The following is a 24,295-nucleotide window of genomic DNA, read 5'->3' on the forward strand; positions in this document are numbered from 1 at the left end:
CAGAAGCATTTCAATCATACAAAACACACTAAATGTCATCCTAAACTGGATTAAGATTGGATTTAAGCCTTTGGGGATTTTCTGTAATGAAGCCCCAGAACAAATCCTTGAAGGAGCTTGATTGTGAGCTGAGAGAGTCACACTGTGTTGATGAAAACAAGAGAAAGGAATGTCAATAGAGGCCGCAGAGATACACTCATGTTAGACATGGAGAAAGTGGGGCAGAGATTAAAACTGATGTCGAGATTGAAATTGAAATAGGTGGGAGCGTGTACGAGGGCCACGAGAGGAGAGCAGGAGTGTGAAAAGTGGGCGCGAATGAGAGACAAAGATACTGATAGAAGGTGAGAATGAAGCGGGGCCAGACAGAGGCCACCAAGAGGCAATCTGATCCCCCTGACTTGATGGACAGATGTGTGAACGGGCACTGGACAGATGATTTGCAGATGTCACATGTCTCAGGCCTACGATGACATGTTATCTGAATGAGATGATTAAAAGTTTTCTGCTATAAATCCAGCTGCAACATATCCAGAACTTTTTCGAGGGAAGAAAAAAGATTCAGAGCGATTCACCTCACAGTGGCCGACACATAATAATCAGGTGTGAGCTGCCATCTTTATAACGTCAGCGTGTTAATGTGATAATGACAATGTTTCTGGGGCTGTCTGCCAGATATCTTGTTTGAAATCAACTGATAACGGACAAAGCAAATGAATCCTCAGGAAACAACAGGCTAGCTTGGTTCAGTGATTTAAATATTTGGGGCTGATATGCTATGATGCCTATAATCAAACTATCAACGGACAAGTTCCCCTCTACATACAAATTCTGTCACTATCTACTCACTTTCACCTGTAGAAGGGAAGTCAGATGAGGTTTCATATCCCGACTGCGCCTGCAGGATATCAGGGCTTCAGGAGACTTGCTCAACTCTGTTTTGTTGTGAAGCTCCAGAAATGTTTTGTTGACCCCAGAGACCACCAGGTCCTCTAGAAGAAGCTCTGCATGCTGGTGCTGATTTTCTGCCAGTCCTGCTTGGTCTGCAGTTAGTATCATTTCAATGTAATAACATACATTAAGTAAGTATTTCCCTGGTGTGTAATGGTCTGGGTCACTTTGGTTAAGGTCAGGAAAAGATAATAATTTTGGTTAGTTCATGAACTACTGATGACAGTTTGGGAGTTTTCCATTTTAAAACAAAAGCAGCGAGTCGTTTACAAAAATCCTATATAAAAATTCTTGTTACTATTCGCAACCTGCTGTGATTCTGAGTTGCGCATATTTAGCACTTCTACTTTTGGTACTTTAAGTACATTTCAATGCAAACACCTTTTCTTTTTTACTAAAATGTTAAATGTATTCTTTTTACTTTTACGGTGACCAGTATTTCTACGGTATCACTGCATTTACCAGTAAAAGTACTGAATCCATCTTCTACCACTGTTCAAGGGAAACATATTGTATTGTTCCTCCTCAGTGGCTGAAGAGCCTCTCAAGCTGCCTGGACATGGAAAAACTGACATACAGAGTGCTACTAAAGGTCACCTGCAGACACTCATAAATATGGAGATGTTATTTTGCACTACTGGGAGACCAGGTTACATAACCAAGGCTGTAAGCTAATGAACTCTGTACATGGTGTTTTTGTTATTTGTTACTTTCTGTGTCTTTATTTATTTGGAGAAATGAGAAAAACAACAAATACATTCATGGTAATACAGGCAGAAAATCTAGCTATACTTTATCTGAATTGTCCTCTGGAGTTACCCTATAGAGATGACATTACAGGCTATACTTGAATTGAAATCACTGGATGAAGCCTCTGAATACAGATCGGCTTTCTCGAGGTAATAATCAATTGATGTTTTTCTGGCTTGAAGCTGAACCTTTCCTCCAGCTTTACAAAACACTTCCCAGGGCAAATGTTTCCTAGCGCAAACAATTATGAGGCATGTGGTGATGATGGGGGTGTAGATCCCAATGGGAGCTATAAGGGAAAAAGCCAATAGGGTTCACGAGGGGGGCAACGCATAAACACACACACAAACTCAGAGAAACCCTGCCAAAATGCAAATGCGAATTGAAAAGCAGCAGGAGCAAGTGAGCATGAAGTCAAACTGGTTATTTGCTAATTCCACACAAGCTCTGCTGTCACTTTATAAACCTGTTTACTGGTGGAAGCTGTTTCCTCGTGTATGGGACGCACATTAGGTAATTGTTATATCAGCACTGAGGTGGTGAGGAGCAGTAAAGGATGGAACATTACCCAGCAGTTATTTACATTTTGACTGATAGAGCTATTAAAACGCTTCTGCACACACACATAGATTTGATTATGCGTTGTTTTCCTAAATATCCATTAATCTGTTTGATTTTTCATTTAATGAGAAAGGAAGAGGAAAAACTAGCTATTAGTCTTCTTGAAAGAGGGATTGATTGTTAATTTTTAATCACTGTTGGTGGTGCTCGGCAGTGCATGGGCTGGCCTGCTCTCATGTACAGTTCACTGGTTAACACGTGAATAGAGCTTGACTAATTGAATTGCTGTGTTGTGCGCTGTAACAGATCTTAATCAGGCGAGAGCGTCGGCACACAGACAGCAGGCTCATGCATCTCCAGGCTTGACATCTGAGCGCTGGAAGAACAACTATAAAAACGATGCACTGGACTGCTGCAACGGTTCAGTTGGTGAAAAGTGATGAAGATTATCGACGCACTCTTAGCTCTTACAATTTCTTGTTTCCTGCTCATTTGCAAGCTAAACATGGCAATCAGGGTTTGAAGGGTTATACAGGTCATCCATAATCAAGAAGATGCGCCTTAAGAAAACCAAGAGTTGAGTGTTTATGTGACAATCAGGAGCACTTCAAGGGGATATGCTCTGCATATAAAGCTATTCAATGTCAGATCGCAAGGTTGAGGTCGTGGTCATGCGAAGGGCTAATGCTGGAACATTCATGTGGAATTTTGTTTGTATGTTTGTATATACATATTGATGGATGCTATTCAGAGTCTTTGCAGAAATCAGTGGTAGCATACATTTTCAAATCCTGTTATTTAAGATATCATATGCCAAATCTCTGTTTTAAAATGTCTAAAAATAATGATACCTGTATTATATATTTTGGGGAGTTGTATTATTTCCATTATTCCAAATGTTTTTAACAATAATCAAACCCAGAAAAAACTTACATTGTATTCAAAGGTAACAGTTTGTTTCAGTTGGTCGTCTGATGCTGAGGCAGCAAAGGAGGAAGTCAGGTGAAGTAGAATAAAGACCAACAAAAGCCTACACCGTGACATATGCAAGTAGCCTACGCCTTTAGCATTTGTGTATGTGCACTGGCATGTCTGCATTGCTGGGGGTGGTGATGGCAGTGCCTCAATAAACACACTCAGCGCTGAGTCTCTAGGCTTGGCAGAGTGGACAGGTCGAGTCTCTACAGGGAGCATTGTCCCTTAATATAAACTGAGCTTGGAGGCAGGACTTGGTCTCAACAAGGCTTCTCATGGAGGGGTAGCTCACCCTTCAGACAGCTATCCTGTCTGCTCTCTCTAGTCCACAGACACTCTGGTGGTAAAGATCAGCTCCAGAGAAAGAGTAAAACCCCAGAAGAGCAACAGCTGGTCAAGTGTTGAATGCAACAGCCAAATAGGCGGTTGTTTTTTACTGGGGAAGCTACAGATATCAATCCTCTACACTGAAGGAGAAGCCAGAAATGCAATGCTATCAAGTGGACAAATCACAGTTGTTGCACCCTGGAGCTACATCTAGGGAGATGCACACCAGACTGCTGTTCACGTCCTGTGTGAAACCAAAAGTCTACTGTGATTCATTTAGACAAACTAATGTAGTTAATTTATCTAACATACATAACATAACTTAAGTTCTAGTACAAGTGTAATGTAGGTATCAGGGCTGGGACTACATCCCAAACAGGAAGTGGTAGTACCTGCGGAGGCTGAGAATAGCCCCTCTCACACAGAGACGCTGTGATGGTTCGTCAATTCTCCGCCATTATTCGTTCACACAGAGCGAAGCACCGCTGGAATAAAGACGAACCGCCATATAATTCACACAGAATGCTGCGCTGCCGCTCCTAAAGAGACGTGACGGTACGCGTCATGATGATGACGTCGGGGTGTTTCCCAGGTGTCCCCCCCGTCAATCTAAACCCACGGACCATTGTGTAGTGATTGAGAGCCCGGCCCCCTTAACATCCTGGAAGGTGAAAGAGTTACGTTTTTCGCGCTAAATTACATTATTACATAATCGCCATCAGTAAACAGGTCACTGCGTGACTCCGTCACTTGCGGGGACAGAGGCTGTTTTCTGGGGGAAAGTTCACTGAAGTCTCGGTCGGGAGGGCTGACCATCACGGTGATTTCTATCAACACAACCACTTGAGTGAGTTAAAGGTTTTTGCCCGTGACAGACGCTGTTTTTCGGGCAGAAATGTGACGAAGAGTTGGTAGGACAGGCGGGAGGACAGACGCTGCTCTGCCTACAACTGCATTATTTTTTTTCCCATATAAGTTACCAACGACAGTTACAGTTACTATGTTACTTTTGTTTGGTCATGTAACGTTAATTAATCGTTAGATTAGTCGACTAATCTAAAAAATAATCGCTAGATTAATCGTTTGAAAAATATTTGTTTGGGACAGCTCTAGTAGGTATGCACCTAACTTATGTTACATTCACAGCATACTTATTTTAGCCCTAATACTAACCTAACTGCAATGACGGTCTGGTTAGCTTGTTGCTGGAAAACTATAGTCATGTTGTTTTGGGAGTCACTCGAAGTCAACCTATTCAGTCATTTAGTTAACTTTAGATTTTGCCAACATGTTACTTTAAAGTCACTGTAATACAATTATAGTCAAGCAAAAAAAAGAATATGTCCCTGTGAAGTGATGCAAAGGGAAAAAAAAAAAAGCTGCTTTCCTAAAATTTCCCTCAGTTTTTTCAGGACAGTCGCAGAATATCCGACTGAACTAGATGGATTTGATTCAATCGTGGACTCCCCACTGCTGATCCAGAGGAGGCACCATAGCAGGAACACCATTACTCTGCTTTTATCACCAGCCTCTTCACTCACTGGCTGCTCTGAAAACAGCCTCTGCTATCCATCCATATCTGGCTAGATTTGAAATTGCCTGTGCTATCTATCTTATACTGGGGCGTGCACAGTATTCACCGTGTGAGACAGAGCAACATGGCCCTCACCCGCCCAACACAAAATCCCTGACAACAACAAAACACCCGCTGCGATAGCTGCACTGATGACATGAACGGGACTATTTGGCGCCGCACATGAGTAATCACGGCTCCGTGAAACCTGTATTTTTGCTGAGGCCTTTTGAATGCAAGTATCAAAACACATCCTTTGTCCTGCTGAATGTGAAATGTGAGTTATATTTGTTAAGGAAGTGGTGTCCCTGGCAATGGAGGGCTCCATATGTTCCACATTTGTTTACCCAGTCATTACAGGCCTCTCCACCCTGTGTGACTACACCGTTGTCTTAGCGGGAGCTGTGCAGTTAGCCTCCCTCCTCCCCTTCTTCTTCATCTCCATTGTCACGGGAACAGCAGCCACAGGGGAGATTCGGTCCACAGGAAATTAGGAGTGTGACAAGATAAGACCCAGCGTTCATCTGATACTGTTCCCTGGCAACCGGTAAGAGCAGTGGAGAATGACAAAAAAAACAGAACAATGTGTTGTGGAAAGGTGCTGATACAAGTGTAATGGGCACGTCAGCTCCGTCCCATTAAATCCACCTATACACTGTAAACGCTTGAAGACAAACCCAGCTACCAACACTCATATATTAGTAACACTATCTATCTATCTAGTTGCCTGCAGTGTAGACCGCGTGCCTGGCGAGTCGATTTTTCACTATCATTCTTTGAAACACTGACAGGAAGATGTGTGACTGTAGGCCTATCTCACATTGTGCTTTATAGGATTCCACATCAGCATGTGCTGATAAAGTGTTATTAAAGCAGCTGTCTCACCCCAGAGAGTCACTCCGAAACTCATAAAAACTTCCCCAGTTACACAAGACCCCTCAATACTAATCTCATGGTAGATAATGAAAAAAGTGTCAACTGCAGATTGAAGTTCAAATGAATTAAGTTTTGATACAGAGCACAAAGTGAACAGGACTGTAGGTAAAACGTGTTTATGTTATGGCTTTACAGATGTCAGCAGGTTGCAGTTTCTGTGTCCGCCAACTTATCACATCAGATCTAATTTGTCCTCATGTTATAAAGCCTGCTACTTCAATCCTTTCGGCGGCTTAAAATAAACACAGTTTTCACTCCGGATCGCTCCACTGTTGGAAGGAAAAAAGTTTGTCTGCTCACATGTCTTCTCATGCCTCTTTTTTGTTCTTTGTACTTCAGCTTGAACCACAGTACAGCTCCAGTCTATCGACAAAAAAGCATCTAAAGCCAAGCAGCACACATGCATCCCCTCTCTCTTAAAGCTCTGTTCACAGTCTGACTACAACCCCTCACACACACCGAGCAAGACAAAGGTTATGTGTGTGGAAGGAAAGCAACAGGTGTTCAGCACTTAAAAGACATCAAGTTCAGACTGGATGTAAAGCAAATCTTACTGATGGTGTGGTAACAAAGGCCATAGTGTGAGGTAAAATGTTTGAGGTATATTTACTGTTAGGAGCAAAGAAACAGACTTCTGTGCAAAGTTTTTTTTGGCTAATCATTTCTTCTGCATCAAAAATAGTGCATATGTAGTCACTTTGGGTATATCTGCTTAATAAAAAATAGCCAATTGACACTTTTCGTGAGCGGGTTATGGTAGAAAACAGCATGGAGTTAAGTGACTGTTATGTTACAGTGGTTACTTTTTATATTGTTTACTTCAGTCACACTTAACTTAATACTAGTCTGACTCAGAGGATATAGACTGTTGGTAAAAGCCTGCCACTCTGCGGCTTTTTCAGGCCGCGTTCTCCTCCCTTTCTCGATCTAGCGAAACAACAACCTCTGAGCTAGCAACCTACACACTCAGTACGTTTACATGCACAGCTTAGTCGGATTACAGCCATAGTTCGACTATGCTACTCAATCAGGCAACTGCAATTGTCCAATATACATGCCGGTGAGAAAATCGAATTATTGGCCGAAGCATGTCATACCCCGGTACGCTAGGTGGCGCTGTACCCATTTCATCTAGTGGTAACAGAGCCACCCCCGGCTGACCTCTTTACGTCACCAGCAACAACAAACTCTGCCTCGGCGTTCGAGAAAAATGGCGTACGAAGAGCGAGACGAAGCTACATCTTTGTACATTTCGTATATGGTGTACATGATAATTACACAAACTAGATGCACAATGGCGCTCTTTCTTGCGGTTATTTCGGAGGAAAGACGCCACCGCCATCGTCCTTCTACTTCCGGCTCAAACCCCCGGGAAAATATCTCGCGCCTGCGCAGAACGCAAAATCCGATCCGATGGAATGTATACATGCAGGAGTAATGTGACTATCAATCGAATAATCTAGGTGTTTTAATTCAACTACGAGAAATCTGATCCGGTCCGATTTTAGTCAGACTACGGTGTATACATGCATCTTAAAAATCTGATCATAGTCGGACTAACACAGTAATTCGGTTTTCTTGAGTGTCATGTAAACGCACTGACTAACAATGGCAAGTTATTCTAAAGCCGGAGATATACCTGCTTTTACATAAACAATTGGCTGGGTCATGAAAGTAGCTGTTCACGTGCTTGCCTGTATACTAGGCGCGGAACTGGAAGATACTAGATTAGCTTGTTAGCTTGTTGTCCCATTGTTGTCCCTGCTGCTGATGTGTGTACTGACTCCCGACTCTGTCACATCCCAATACTGATGCTACAGCGATCCTACCATGTGGTTAATGCACAGTGTTAATTTCTGAGGTGATGCTCCAAATGAAGGCAGGATAGGCGAGTCAGCTTATGCATGCCTGAACATGTTTTCAAAAGCAAGTGTATCTTTGGCCTAACACTTACAGCACCAATGTAAAAACATGCGCTGCTTGAGCGAAGATAGATGGAGAACTATTTACATGTAAATGTCCATAACTGTCATAGCGTTGCAACAAAAAGGGGTGAAGCCTCAAGGAGCTACATGTACAACTCTCAGTTTGAAAAATATTGAGAAGAAACAGCTTTAGAGTTGTGTCAAATATTTGTACGTATTGTGTGCACAAATCACGCCTGGAGCCAATCCCAGCTCTCTCCAGGCGAAGGCAGGGTACACCCCGGACAGGTCGCCAGCTCATCGCAGGGCCCTCAGGAGCAATTTGGGGTTCAGTATCTTGCTCAAGGACACTTCGACACGCAACTCAGCTCAGCCAGGGGGAGCCGGGATTTGAACCAGAGGCCTTCTGATCTTCCACCTAGCCAACCTGCTCTACCCGCTGAGCTACAGCCACCCCCACATAATACCACTTTCACACCCCTAAAAACAATTTACGTTGAAAAATACCATGATTTTTTTTCTGAAATTAGATGATTGGTTGCTTTTAACTGATTTTGCCATTTCCTGGATCCTCTTAAAACATGACATCTCTTTTGTTCATCACTTGACGTTATGTTGAGAATCCTGGTTGATGTCCGTCTTTTTTCCTGCAGCCAGCATCACTTGACTTTGCACGGCTGACTGAAAAAACTGCCAAGCTGATTAAAGCTTTGTTCTGTAGGCTGGATCAAGAATGATCATATCATGTTTGTGTGCCAAAGCTGGAAAAATACCAACGGAAAGATTTCCCCCCAAAAAATGCGTGCATGCGATCGATGCAGGTATACAAGTTATTGTGAGTCATCTAACTGCAATATGTATTTGTAAATAAGCATATTTCTTCAATTAGTGTGTTACATTTCACAGATCTGGATTTATTCTGTGAAAAGGGAAAATAATGAGCTTCTTCCTCCACATTCTATCAGTCGGCTTTAGCAGCAATATATCACACACAGAAACATTAACCTATGTAACCCATCACTCATATGGTCTCCGTTGGTAAATTATGCTCTGTTAATGGTGAATTGGTGGGTTGAGGTCATCAAGCCCACGCTCACACACACACACACACACAAACACACACACACACACACACACACACACACAAGCCTCGTTCCTGAGGCTGAGCCATCAATCTGCTCTCCATCACAGCTTCAGAATCACCGATACTTTGATCCACCTGGTTACCTACACCATCACCACCATCACCACCACCATTACTGTGGAGGTCACATCTCATCACCGCAGCTTTACTGACATTATTGCACATATAATTTATTGATTTCCTGCCTCTTCTGGAGATCATTAAAAGCAGGACTTGTTCTCGCTCCATTTCCAGCGTGTGAGAGCAGTAGAGGAATGTAGGTAAAGCACATTTACTAAAAGTACTTGTACTTTACTTGAGGGTTTTCTTTTCATATCACTTTCTACTTATTAAATAAGTATTGCTGATTTTATTCAACTACACTGTCACCTCTGCCAAGGAACTGATCACTTCCACCATTACTGAGTGAAAGACCAAAACTGGTTCTCAGTTGGTTGTTGTCGCTGCTGTGATTTGTCAAAACGCTGTCAGCGTGCCCCGTTGGGAGTTTCACTCATGTGACCACTAAAAGCGACCTGCAGGCCCGATGCAAATTAGTGTCTCAGTCAGGCCGAAGCTAAACGCCTTACGTGTCTGCGTATTTAGCACAGGTGGCTGACATGCAACTAAAACCAGATTACCAGCATGTGTAAGAACCAGTGCCAGGTGTCATTTTTAATTACGACACGACAGCAACAAGCCATTGGGCTGAAAGGTAGCGAGATAAATTGCTCTGACGGGTGATTTTTCTAGTCAGTGGATATGCTACGGAAAGTGAGCATCTGTTCACGTACATGGGCAACACAAATGAGCCTATTCCTGGGTGTATGCCTTTACATAGGCAGGGTGGAGAAAGTAGGACATCAAAGGCTAGAATGAGCCTGTGAATACTACTTAATTTTAAATGTAAATCATAAATGAAAAGCATCATGCAGCCACTTGTTCTGAACTATATTTCTGTTAAAGTGGGTATAAGACGATATGCATCATTGTTTTTAAACTTTTTTCCATGTCTGACCTTTTAACATAAGACTAAAATGTTTTTGGCAGATTGATTAGCGATGAAGTCACAGCAGGAGATCCTCTTAGTGGGAAAGGAGCGACAGACATCGTTGGTGCACTTAGGGAAAAGGACAGGAGTTACTGAAAATAGATCACAAACACACTCAAACTCAAACAGAAACACTGACCTTCTGCGTTCCTCTCAGACAACAGAGCCTCGCAGTTGGGAACCAAAAAGAAACATGTGACAAACGATCTGACAGTTTCAGAGAGACATTTAAATTTTGCATTCAACATTTCCTGTTGCCGTCGAAAGCGACAGAAAGAGCATTTAGGAGAGCGGCTGCCAATTTTTGCTGCCATTCAAAGTTCAGCTGCTCTTGTATGCAATTTAAATTGCAACCAACACCGGTTATCATCCAGAATGTCGTCATCAAAACAAAACAAATGTGAGAAAATGAAAAGGGCTGCGAGGATTTGAATTTCCTTCACAGTGTGCTGTCACTGGATATCACAACAAATCAAAGGATAAATGTCAAAGTCACAACTGAGTCAAGACATCACAAGGTGAATATAGTTCAACACAGATGATGAGGATAAAACTGCCTCGTCTCTGTGTTTAATGTGAGAAAAAGAGCATACATACAGTGCAAAGAATTGTTTTAAACAACGTAAACTCACCTTTATTCACTCATGTAGGCTGACATACACTAAACTGTAAGTAAGTTGAAGTTGAATTATATGTATGTCAACTTCCTTATTCAAACGTTATTTGCATTCGACTAGTACTACCTGAGGACTTGCAGGAATTTTTGATAATTGCAGAGGTTGCCTGAGATCTTACTCCTTTTTGCGATTATGCCAAGTCTGTAATTTTCAAAGTAAAAAATCATATTTTGCCAAATACAGAGTTAGCTAATATTAGTTTGATAATATTAATCCCAAGCAAATCTGCATCTCTGTGATTTGAGGCTGTATTTTTGTTTTAAGGCATCTGTTTTCTGTTGTCAGACAGATGTACAAAGTATGATTGCGGCTCATAACACGTTTAACAGCAGTCAACAGCTGTGCGGTTAGATCGGCTGTATTGATGTCTAAAAGGGATGACAGAGAAGGTTAGGAGCAACAGAAGGTTGTCATATTCAAGAGCAGCCACAAAGCATCTGTTACTTGATCTAAATTAACTACAAATGTGTATTTGTGCTTCTAACACATGCAGAAAGTCAGCAAATCAAGTATTAACTATATTAATGAAGTGGATGCTTAAGAACAGACACTTCACTTTTAGATATTCGCATCTGTGTCGATGTGTCACATGAACCACAGATGTAGGGGGGTAATTTCTGAATGACGTGAAAAAATCTGATGGCTTTACTGCAAATTTACAGCTGTACGATGATGACAGTGACAGTCCCTTAATATCTCCTTCTGCCAGCCCTGTCTCACTTCCTTAAACCAGGCATCTGATGTTCAGCAGGGTGTCAGACTCACCGATGGGTGCTGCCACTGCTTGCACTGTCACATAACAGCTACGTGTCACTCCACATCACGTTCTAGATTTTCTTCCCCACATGGAGCCGTCCTCTCTGCCTGTTCACATATCCTGTTTCTCTCTACTCCTACCATTCCTTCACTGTTTTAACATAATTCAAACTACAGTTTGAGCCGGTTATATATCCTACCAGACTGTCAGTGAGAAAGGAACTCTGTGCTACTCCAGCCCTTTTGTAAGAGAGAGCATTGATATTAAACTATTAGTTTATTGATTTTTATATATCTTCAATACTGTACATGGAGGACAGAGAAAGGCCCAAGCCCAACATAACCCATACCCCTATCACTTAGCCTAGGGGTAGGGTGTCTCAATTCTTGTTGGGATAAGGGGTCAGACGAAGGGTTGGGGCTGCATGGTTTCCAATGTTTTCAGAAGCATACTTCAGACCGAGGGTTATACGAATTCTGTGTTTTTCAGTGTATAACGGTCCTTTTCTTTATAATGACAATAGAACAACTGATCGGACATCATAAGGCAGAGCAGAATTGGTCAGTAGCTGGGCATGTTATTTAGCATGGCTAAATGCTATGACGTTCTGCCTCGCATCCTTGTTGTTTATTGTTATCTTTAATCCATCGATGAGATTAAACAATCACTAGTAGGACCAGCATGTCAGTGGCATAACAACATAGCAGCTTTAGGGGTTCCCAGCGCGTAACACACACGGACCACAGAGTGACAATCCCATATTGCCAATACAGGTTGTAGCTCAGCGGATAGAGCAGGTCGGCTAGTGATGGGAAGGCCTCTGGTTCAAATCCCGGCTCCCCCGGGCTGAGCTGCAAGTATCCTTGAGCAAGATACTGAACCCCAAATTGCTCCTGATATGATGTGCAGTTGGCAGCCGCTGCTATCAGTGAGGGCCCCTGCGATGAACTGGTGACTTGTCCAGGGGTGTACCCTGTCTTTGCCCAGAGACAAGCTGGGATTGGCTCCAGCAACAAAAAACCCTGCAACCCCTTGGAAAAAAGGGATGAAGCGGTTACAGACCATGACATGACATGGCATGACAATATAGGTTTGGGAGTAGCGATGACTCTTGGTTGTAGAGGGCCTGCATCTGACTACAAATGACAGCGCACTAACATCACTCACTTCATGGTCACGTCAAGGAGGGGTCGTTGGAAACATCAGTCTGACCTCAAGGAGGTTTGCACACAATGAACATGAAGGGCTTTTCAGTTCAGGACTCACCTGTAGTTTAAGAATCACCTAGTGCTGTACTGTACTGTACAGACAACAAAGTATTATATTAAAATATTATCAGTTGAGCAAACGTTTTTTTGTGACAATGCTGAGGTCTGAGATCTGGTTAGGTTTTAGGCAAAAATGTAGTTCTTTTCAGGAAAGATCATGATTTGGGATAAAATCATCACTGTCACAAGATCTTTCTTCTCATCCTCCCCTGTGGTAACTGAGGTGCATAGACCTGCTCATTCACTCACGTACTGTTCTTAAGTATAATTTTTAGGTTATTTAGTTGAGTATTTAAATTCTCTGCTACTTTCTACTTCCTCTCTACTACATTCATTTGATACATTTAGCAGTTCTTTGAACTGATTTCCACTTTGATGACAACTTTAAAAAACACAGTAAATATTAACCAAAATGGGCTACTTCTTTGTTGCAGAGGAGAAAATCCCCAGACTCCCTTTAAAAAATTGCTACATTTTGTAAGTTGCTGAGCTAGGAGGCACTTTATAAACTTTGTGAAATACAACAGATTCTTAACTATTTGGGCATTTATGTAAATTTGGGAAATGTTATACATGAAAATATTCCTTCTTTTGTGAAAAAACATTGTGTGCCGACCTAGTGATGTACGTGTTTATATACAGCGAGGGAATTCGATTCCTCATAATTATGAATATTATATTTAATTTCTGACCCCAAAACACCCTTTCACCACCTAAATGCATCCAATAACAAAACAACCACACTTTCAGGGGACGATGAATTATGCATGTGTTGTATACAAGGCGAATATATTTATGCACATAATTGCAAATACTCCTTTCCTGCTTGCCTGCCTACTTCAGCAGTCACGTGTTGCATGCTTGCATATGACCCCTGACCTTAACATTAGTATGTGAAAGTCAGTACATTTAGCATGTCCACAGGCGGTCAGGCAAGCAGCAAGTCAGACAGGCTGTCAACTCCCATCAGTGGCTGCTCACGTGTGATTCAACAGCTGGATGTGGATCCAGGGGGTTGAGAAGAAAAGGATGGGGGAAGACAAGCCGGATGTCGGGTACATGCAGGGAATTGCCATCTGTCACTCATCCAGAGCCCTTCCCGGGCTTCCCACTGGCCTTGAAGTTGCACAGTACACCAGGACAGCGTGACGGGATGACTACGAGACATGAAGTCGCAGGCGAACAGGTTAACTGAGGACCAGATTCAGCAGGAGCGCTCAGTCACCTCCCCGCTGGAGCCTGCTGACTTTCATAAATCAAACAGAGTCCCTCATTCACCAACTGATCCTGCAGCGCCGTCATCATAACACCTTCTGAGGCTGAAGTAAAGTGTGCAGTGTGTGTTCATGTGTGTGTAGTTTACATGGTTATAACTACAGGCAGTGTGATCAAACCCTCTACCCTGTCTCTCCTCTCTGTTTGACGAGGTTTTACTCTGACATCTGAGGTCCTATGACTCAAACTAGAGCCAACTGGATTGACCGCAAAATGACATAAGATTTGACTCAAAGAAATATACAGTCATTTTATTGTCTGACAAGAACACAGGTTGTTTTAGTGGATGAATTAACCAAAGTCAGTGACTTCATGACATTTATGATGGTTTAGGAAGCATCTCGTTTAATTTCAGAGTTTATTTGTGGTTGTAAGCTTGATGACATTACTGTGCAGGTATAAGCCTTCACACAGATGAAAAACAGGATGACAAATACCTGTAGAAGCTCTTAAATTCTATCAAAAGTGACATCAACATGACTGCCAGATACGGATGCCTTTCTATGGCCTTCTGCTTCTTGTTTTGTCTGTATGTCATATTTGCTTCCTGCTTGTCTGCCATTGATGGAAACTTAAATTCAACTTGAACATAATATACAGCTTCCTTTGTTCAGCATAAGCAACTAGCACCATATTATCAAGATTCTGTTTAAGAGGAAACAAACTGCCAAGTGAATTACTTTATTCCCAATCAGGGGTGTTTTTAACCATATAAAAGGAAGGTCACTGGCTCCTGACACACAGAAAGCCAGCTAACCCAGAGAAATTAGACATTTTAATTTGATGTTGAAATAAATAAACCTTTGGATATTGAAGTCAGAATTAGGTGATTTTAGAGTGTGCCTGAGATTTACACCGCGTGTTTCTTTGATGAATGCGAACAATTAAGCCACTGCCACATCCTCTGTGTAAGCTGAAAAAGAAATCAGCAGGAAGCACACATCACTCTCTATTGATTGATTAAGGCAGAAAATAACTCCCTGAGACTCCAAATGATCATTAACATAATGACTGACTGAATAATAAAGCAAAATGCCAATTCAGTGCGATTACCAGGCTGAGAAAGATCATTTTAGTGAAGTTTGTTAATACAAAAGGATATAAAGGAAATAAGGGAGTCAAATATGTAGAGCCGACCTTTAAATTATTCATCGAGCTGTTTGTTCCAAATGTCAATAAAAAAACGAGCAGATTAACCAATAAGAGTTCACAGATATTGCAGCACGTGCAGTGCATTTAAAAAGCTAATTTGCATGCAGCACTGAGAGCACACTCTCGTGTCTGACTGTCATAACCTGTGAAGAATCTCAGTGTGTATGTGTATTAAATGTGTATTTATGATTACTGTAACACACACACACAAAGGACACTGTAGGATAACTTTTGAGCTTATAATTGAAGGAACTATTATAAGATGCTCTCTAAAGCATAGTGTTATCAGAGTTCAAGTTCAACTCCTTCTTTAAGCCACAAGATATCCGCTCTTTGTTGTGTGGGGGGTGAAGTCTCTTTCAAGAGCTCTGTGACTCCCAGAAGAAATGGGAAGAACTGACTGTTTTGTAAGCCATGCACAGGATAAAGACATAAAGTAATATTCCTTTATATAATTTCTCAGCACTCTCGGATCACATACGCTAATAATCCTTATTTGAGTAAGAGGGAATCCCCAATGAAACATCTTCTTTGAAGCCAATGGACACAATTGTTCCCTTTTGTTTCCACTAAGGAGCTTTAAATTACATTCATTAAAAAATTATTGTATTTTTCATGAATCTAATGATTGCCTCTAATGGGGAAGATGTTGCTTGTAGATGAACAGCAGACAGCTGTTTTAGTGTTAAAGCATTGATAAATCCACTACCTACTTCACACCAAATCAGCAGACAAACAAAGTTAGCAACTAGCTGGTAAGCATAGTTAGGCATTTAGCAGCTAAGGAAACAAATATGTCTCTCAAGAGCCAGAGAAGAATATAACAAAACAAAGAGCAGATACTTGATAAGTACCTTTCTGATAACAATCAAAACCCCCTGCTGAATATTGTGTGGGTCTTATCCATTGAGTCTCAGTCTCCACAAGACCTCTGAAGGTGCCCTGTGGTATGTAGCACCAAGATTCAACACTCTGATCTTTGTCATGTTCTTCAAACCATTCCTGAACAACTATTTCGGTGTGGCAAGGCGCTTTATCCTGCTGAAAGGTGACTGATGTTGTCATAGGGGGGTGTACTTGGTCTGTAACAATGTTTAGGGAGGTGGTATGTGTCAAAGTAACAACCATATGAAGTCCAGGACCCTAGGATTCTCAGCAGATGAATGCCCAGAGCATCACACTGCTTCCGCTGGTTTGACTTCGTGCCCTTTGTCGCTCAGATCCAGGTAATTGCTTGTTAAAGCTATAAGATATTCACACTGAATGAAACATTTAAATTCAAGTCTATATGTAAGGCTGCACCCTATCATCAAACGGAAATATTAGATGTCTTATCTATTATTTAGCCATATTTTGCAATACGTATGGTATCTTACGAAGGTTCTCACTTGCATATAAAATTAAATTCTGTAGATTAGATGCACAAAAAACTTCAGCGTCTCTTGGAAATTACACGTGACAAAACAGAGTAAAGCCAGTACTATGCAAAGGGACTCTATCAACATCTATAAATGTAGCCAATAAACTCCTGACTGCTGTGCTCAGCCGGTTGGAGATAGGGGGGATACTTCTGCTGCCACGTAGGTAACACTAACACGTAACACTTAGCCACAATGGATGCGGTCTCACTGATTTTCTCTCTTTCTCCTGCTGGTTTAATTATTGCAACCCAGAGGATTAGTTCTGTGGTTGTGGAAAAAATTTAAACTCAGCAGGGGGTTTGAACAGGATTAAACCCCCAACAGAGTTCTCTAAAATCAGTCCCCCTGGATGCGATGTAATGAACTTTTCTGATCACTCTGCAGAGTGTGACTCACACCCCAAAGTATAGAGGAAATGATAAGTGTCCACTTTAAATACGTGACATGTCAAACGTCAGACGACTCAGCTCAGACATTTCCGCAGCTCTCATACGGCGCATTAACCAGGCTGCATACACGTGAAATCCTCATCAGAGAAAACTCCACGTGTGATGCCCATTCAAGCACATTCATCATCTGCCACCAGGCCACATCAAAGAGATTCTAATATTGACTTTTAGACACTCAGTGCTTCATGCCGCCACAGCCCCTCATGTATTAGCATAAACATCACCCAAGGCGATTCATCCGCTGATGTCAATGAGATGGTACTCAGCACATCCACGAAAAACGTGAGACCAGCATCTCTGAAGATTGAGCAATTCACAGAGACGTTTAAAGTGAGGCGGTGTGTTCAGTAAAATGAGCATTAAGACAGAATGCAAGTTCTTAATTTGCTCCTGCAATCTAAAATGTTTCAAAGATGCAAAGTCTCATTAAAAGTTAAGTTCAACATTTAGGGAAATTGCTTACTTGCCTTCTTGCCAAGAGCTAGAGGAAACAATGGATACCATTCTCATGTCTGTATGGTACATATAAAGCTATAGACAGCATCATAATATATTAATTTATATAGCGCCTTTCAGGGTACCCAAGGACACTTAACAAAGTGGAACAAACATATATGAAAACAAACAAAACAAAGAATAAATGGAGCGCCTGTCAGTCAGTACGGAGGGAACAGCCGCACAGTCGTCAATACCGCCGTGTGCCGCAGGGAACAGTATCATGTCTAGATGTGAACTTGCATCTGGAGGCTCCGTGCACACAGCAGGAGGCAACGCAGGAGACCCAGAGATCCAGTCCCAGCGACGGAGACTGGGGTGAATGCTTATAAGTTAGTGTTGTTATGCTAACCGCTGATCGGTGAGGCTAACAGCTGATCAGCGGAGAAAGTGAGTCCATGGAGCCAATTCTTCAGGTGTGCAGGCTTCGAAGGTAGTAGCACAGCCTCAGAGCTTGTAAAGACAACTTGGCTTTCTTCTTTTAACAGAAAAAAGCCGTTTTGTCATGGATCGAGAAGCGGCGATATTCACGCCAGCGTCCTCTTGCATCCGGGTTGCCATGGAGACCAACATCATGTTTGTTCAGCTTAGAATAAACTTTAAACAGGAGAAAGGCTGGCCTGGCTCTGTCCAATGATGATAAAATCCACCTACCAGAACCTCTTCAGCTCCGTTCCTGTATGTTATATTTTAGTTGTTTGATCCAAGCCAAGATAGCTCCAAGATCACTGTGCAAACTTGAGTGGTATTGAACTTCTCATCTAATTCCTGCCAAGAAAGCATTCTTTCCCAAACCATTGCTTGAAGTTTATAAATCTGAAAACTGGCACAGAACCTTGACTGGCTTGGTGACAATAAAAACAAAATAATATCTGGTACTGAACAACAATTATAAAAAGACAGGGGGAAAAAACAAAGCAGATTTTCTGTAACGGTAGTTGGGCAAATTTTAGTATTTTTAAATGTATGTTTCTGAACATCCTGGATAACATCATTTGGGTTAAACAAAAATAAGAAAGCATTCTTTCCCAAACCATTGCTTGAAGTTTATAAATCTGAAAACTGGCACAGAACCTTGACTGGCTTGGTGACAATAAAAACAAAATAATATCTGGTACTGAACAACAATTATAAAAAGACAGGGGGAAAAAACAAAGCAGATTTTCTGTAACGGTAGTTGGGCAAATTTTAGTATTTTTAAATGTATGTTTCTGAACATCCTGGATAACATCATTTGGGTTAAACAAAAATAATTTGGATCCACTATTTGAGAATGTATATGTATATAATATATATATATATATATATATATATATATATATATATATATATATATCTTCTGGGAATAGCCAGTACTGGCCCATAATATATCTTGCATCACCAGATATATTATGATGGGTAATCTATATTATTGCAGGTAATTTTAACAAATGGATATATGTAGAGGCGGTCTGCATCTTCAAAGTTAGTTTTCAATCTGCCAATAAACACCTGATGATAAACAAAAGAAGAATAACAAGAACAAGTGGAGGACAACAACAACAAGAGCAACAAGCACAGCAAGTGGTTGTCGCACTCATTATGTCAAACTGCTGCACCTTGGTAGAGCCATGTCGTCGGCTGTATGGACCTTTTTTACTGTTTCAGAGGAAGCGTTTCAGTTGCATTTTGCAATAAATGTTCCACTAGGAGTGGAGTTGAAAAGCTTTTACATAATAAATCTTTTTAGAGCTGTTGAATCTTAAATCACCCATTTTTTTTCATCACTAGCTTATAGAAACTACAGTTGACGAACTTCTCCTTGAAATACAATAATGTATGTCTTATTGGTATCGGCTACGAGAAACTTTATCTGCTGAAAAAAATCCATATCGTGCATCCATTATCTCTTTACAACCTTCACAGCCTCAACATACAGTACATAACACTGGAAAATTGCATTTTCATCAGAATGTTAACAACTCTGACAATGAAAAACACTTTAAGTAAACAGAACACCGAGAAGTGAAGTGAAATTACCCTGACTGCAATTTAAGCTCGACTCCAGATTCATTGTGGCAGCCCCTGTTTTCTGCGTGTGTGTCTGTCACCAGCACCTCAGAAGGTGAAGGGGGCACTGAGGCTAAATGGCGATTGTGCATATATTAGCTTTCCCTAATAATGCCTCTTAGTTCCTGTATACTATCACCTGGAGATTTAGCACTCAAGCATACTCCCTCTCTCTCTCTCTCTCTCTCTCTCTCTCTCTCTCTCAACAAGAACATTTAATGTATGGAACCATCTGAATGGATCTGAGAACAATGAAGCCGCGGTTAAGCTTTCAAGCCTCATCTTCATTTGTCAACATCGTCTCTCAACTGAGAACAAGATCGAATCTGTTATTCCTCACATGTCGCGTGCATCTCTCTCTCTCTCTCTCTCTTTGTTGTTGCATTTATCTGTCTTCACGCTCTGTTCAGATCACATTTTTTTCACCTGACTCGACTCTGTCAAAAGATGCCTATTGCATTCAAGTTGTCATTTTCATTAAGAAACTATCATTCATTGTAGCAGTCAACACTCTTTGTCTTCTGAATATAGGCTTCCTGTTAAGCACCGGATCACGGGGTCCAAAACCTTTTAGTATTTGATGAAACCTGATGAAATGAGTCACCAGGAAATCAAGCCCAAGATCTGCTTAAGGGCTGGTGCATATCCCAGCATGCATCGGGTGAGAGACAGGGTACACCGAACAAAATAACTGGCGGCCAACACCAAGCACAATTTCAGATGGGGTAAATCTAATCTGACAGTTTATCTAAGTCAATATATCTAAAGCAGCACAATCATCTGCCATGTCTGCTGACTGTTAACAGAATACCACTGAAGGCATAAACCGTGAATAATTGAACCGCACTTATTTTAATTAGTTGCAAACAGTTTGAGAGGGTCCTTTGTATGACTAGCCAAACATTAGACCCAAATTATTTATTTATTAAGTTTAGAAGAATGGGAAAGACCTGAGACGTGTCTAAATTGATTTTTTTTTTATGTGGCTCACTTAGATGAAAATTTATTGATTCCCTCAGGAAACTGTGCTGTTGCTGCAGCAAATGATTGAAGGGAAATATATGGTGTAAATAAGAACTGTGTGAATAGGATGAAACTGGAAGAAAATAAAATGTAATTTAAATCACAGTGTGTGCAAAAATAACAGCAGCCGATATGATGAGACACAAAACAGGATGAAAATATGCTTGATAATATTGTTTAAGTTAAGTGTAAAAATATGCATAACATTTATGAATAAAGCACTGAAAATTGTTTGATACAAACACATGCAACTCATGTTATACATGAATCCCGTACAAAAACAATAATCAGCGCCAGTAGCCGAAAAGCTTATGTGAGGAAGAAGTGTGGTGTACACAATCTATTGGTTGGCATAGAGACGACTGGTAAAATGCCTCATTTTGTGCATATCATTTATGTAATACACACTTTTTCGCCACATGAGCTGCATGACTCTATGGACCACAATATTGGTCTGTCAGTCGGTCTGTCCACCACTTTGGTCCAAACGGAAATGTCAACAACTGTTGGGTGGGTTGCCATGATATTTTGCACAGTCATGTCCCATGTCTCATTAAAGAAGGATATTTAATAACTTTTGCTTTGCCATTGTGGGTCCCAACCCGTTTACACCCCTTACACTTTGTCCTGTTGCCTTTTATCAATTTTTCCTGTTTTAACTCTCTATTTTTCCTTGTGACTCCTTTCTTTCGTGAAACAATACAAGCTAAAACATGATGGACAACTCACGATTGTTAGCATTGTCATTGTGAGCATGTTGCCATGCTATCGTTAACATTCTGTACAGCCTAAAAGAGCCGCTGGCATGGTTGTAGACTCTTCATGGGCCTGTATACTCCATCAGAAGTGCTTGTTGCGTAGTTAAACCTTTCAGAACCCCCTCCACCTGACACTTCTTAAAGCAGGAAATCTATTAGTTAATGCACTGTGGTCGGCTCGTAGTCTTATTCTTGAACATCTGTCAGATTTCCGGAGGCTAAAAGCACAAAACTTTCATGACATTTTCCCAAAACAAAAATCATCAAAGATGAATAACTGCTCTCATTTCATGCCACCGCAGAGAATTTGCTGTTTTGTCTTTTTTCTTTTGTGCCTTTACTCACATTCACACAAACAAAGAGGAGAGAGAACAGCATATACATTGAATTCAAACAATAATTAGGTAGAAGATTCAGCTTCATGTGTTCAGCCAGCTGTATAAACCAGTGAGCATGAAGTGATTATACCACAGAGCTGATAAACTGTATTGAGTCTGTGGAGGCAGCGGACCTGAGAGCAGAAGTCAGCAGCACTGCTTTACTTCACACAGACGAAAACGGAGGGGCAGAAAAACAAGCTGACCCAACCCCATCAGAGGAAGTGTGGACCTTTGGCTGCCTCATCTCACCCATGCATACTGACAACAGCCTGCATGGAGATTATCCATGCACAGCATGACGGGGGCTGGAAAAGGTCAGAAACTATGATTAGTTTCTCACACTTCTTGGCCAAAGCACCTGCCACTGATGAGGCAGGACATATTAGCCTGCACACAGACGCATACAGCAGGGTAGGAATTAGACCACAACCAAGCAGCCAGTGCAGTGGATGCCTTGTTTTGCTCTGGCCGTTGAAAGAAAGTCGCAGATTTCCATAACCTATTTTTTCCCTGATATTAAACAGCAAATAAGTAGTGTTATGAGCTGCTGTTTATTTCAGCAACCAGCACTTATTTTAGTGAGAGCTTAATTTCTAAATTGTTTGCCTCTCATTTTCATGGTCTTCTCCTACTAAAATCCCCAAACTGTAAAGTCTGTCAGGAAATGAAGTTCAGCGGCCTTGGTGCCCAACATTGTGTCCAGGATGACCCAATACATTACAATCAAAAAATGCAGAAGTGGCCTTCACAGAGTCATGCCGTTTCTCATCTACTGGTAGATCTTCCACAATCACACAGAACTGACCCACTGTTTGAGGCAAACACGCTGAACGTCAAATGTGAAGTTAATGAATGTTAAGGGGCTTACAGAGATTTGTATTTTGGTTTAGAAAGTTAGAATAGTTTCTTTTTAATTATGTATGTAAGAACGCATTTTGGCTCAAGACAGCACAATTAGCTCTTAGTTTTTATGCAAGCTTCTTTTGAAACCACCATCCTCTCTGGGGCACCTCTCGCTCTCTCTCTCTCTCTCTCTCTGTCTCGTAGAGCTCTTCTTTGGTGAGTCAGCCAGCACGAAGAGCCAGACATCAATACTTGATCAGGGTCCAAGGCAGCCTGCAGCTACCCAGCTCCACCAGCTGGTCGGGGCAGCTTCACCATGGAGCGGTAGAAGAGACGGCAGGATGGAAAAGACCGGAACAGGCACTGCTCACAGGCTCCAGCAGGCTCGCGGTGTCTAGAGAGCCAGCAGGATGCGCTTGGCAGTGCACAGTCAGCCTCAGGTGGCATAGAGAGGGCATGACAGGGGTCCATCTTAAAATATCCCAAACACAGAAAGCGAAAATAAAAACACTGCCTATCAGGCAGCTGAGGGATGTGCTTGTGTTTGTAGCGAAGGTGTTGTTTGTTTGTCGAGTCCCGCTGGGTCCTAAATGTGTTAAGTCCCATGTGAGACATTATGAGGCAGCCCTGCATCTGCCAGAGACACACGCCTCCACCATTTTTCTCCGTCTCACCACCGAGCAAAGCCACAGTTCATCTCAGGGAGACAGTCAGACCCGTCACACTGTGACATCTTCGGGGAGAGCTTTGTCTTGAGGCAGCGGACAGATGAAACTCTGAAGATGGCCTCCATTCTCATGCAAATAATTTAAAGAAAACATGTACACCATTTAAATTCTAAATCATGGATAGATTAAATCCTCATCCATCAATTAGACAAGATAAAGAATTACAATTCAAGACTCTGAGATTAGATAGTGGGTGAGCATGTTTACTGCCTAATTGGCAATGATTAATTTTAATTTGAAAAGCTTAGAGTGAGCCAGCAGAACAATAAACAGCTTCAAGTTTGAAACTGTTTATTCAAATCAGTGAAGGAAGAAGTATTGAGATGCTGTAGAGGAGCAAAAGAAGAAGCAAAACGGTGAAAAAATTCTTGATAAAAAGTTTCACCAGTAAAATGTGCTTTAAAAGTGCATAAACCGGAATAGTCCTATTCAATGTTCAGTTAACGTGCATTATGTTTTTGAATTATTATTATTGCCGATACCAAATCCGACTCTCTTCATGAGTTAGTTAGGGCAAAAACTAAGGCTTTGAGGTGCAAATGTACCTTGAAAGAAGATTTTCTGTTTTCTGTTGTTATACAAGTTCAGAAATAAACTTCAACGCTCAAACAATGACTCCTTCATATACTTGTTTATCAAGTAAAGTTTGTTGGTTGGTACTTTTGCAGCCTAGGAAATAAATAAAACATATAAGATTCTTGTAAATCTCCACTGACTAACTGAAAACACAGAGACAAATGAATAGAAGAGACACACTATCTCTACCAACATCTTTGCCTGGAGTGCAGGATGAGTCATCATAATTTTTGATCCTTTTCCATTAGGTGACAAACTCTTAAATACCATTA

General features: G+C 41.4%; 1 long non-coding RNA gene across 5 annotated transcripts in view; it reads right to left on the reverse strand.

Moving 5' to 3' along the window:
• Nucleotides 1-24,295, reverse strand: part of LOC115575482 (uncharacterized) — a 108,432-nt gene that overhangs the window by 54,327 nt on the left and 29,810 nt on the right. The window contains exon 4 of one of the 5 annotated variants that reach the window (XR_003982671.1): nt 13,604-14,031. The exons of the other annotated variants lie outside the window; for them this stretch is intronic. This is a non-coding gene — a long non-coding RNA (uncharacterized LOC115575482). Of the gene's footprint in view, nt 1-13,603; nt 14,032-24,295 lie in introns of those variants that run through there. 5 annotated transcript variants of the gene reach the window in all.

This window comes from Sparus aurata, chromosome 23, assembly GCF_900880675.1.
Source record: "Sparus aurata chromosome 23, fSpaAur1.1, whole genome shotgun sequence".
Classification (NCBI taxonomy): domain Eukaryota; kingdom Metazoa; phylum Chordata; class Actinopteri; order Spariformes; family Sparidae; genus Sparus; species Sparus aurata.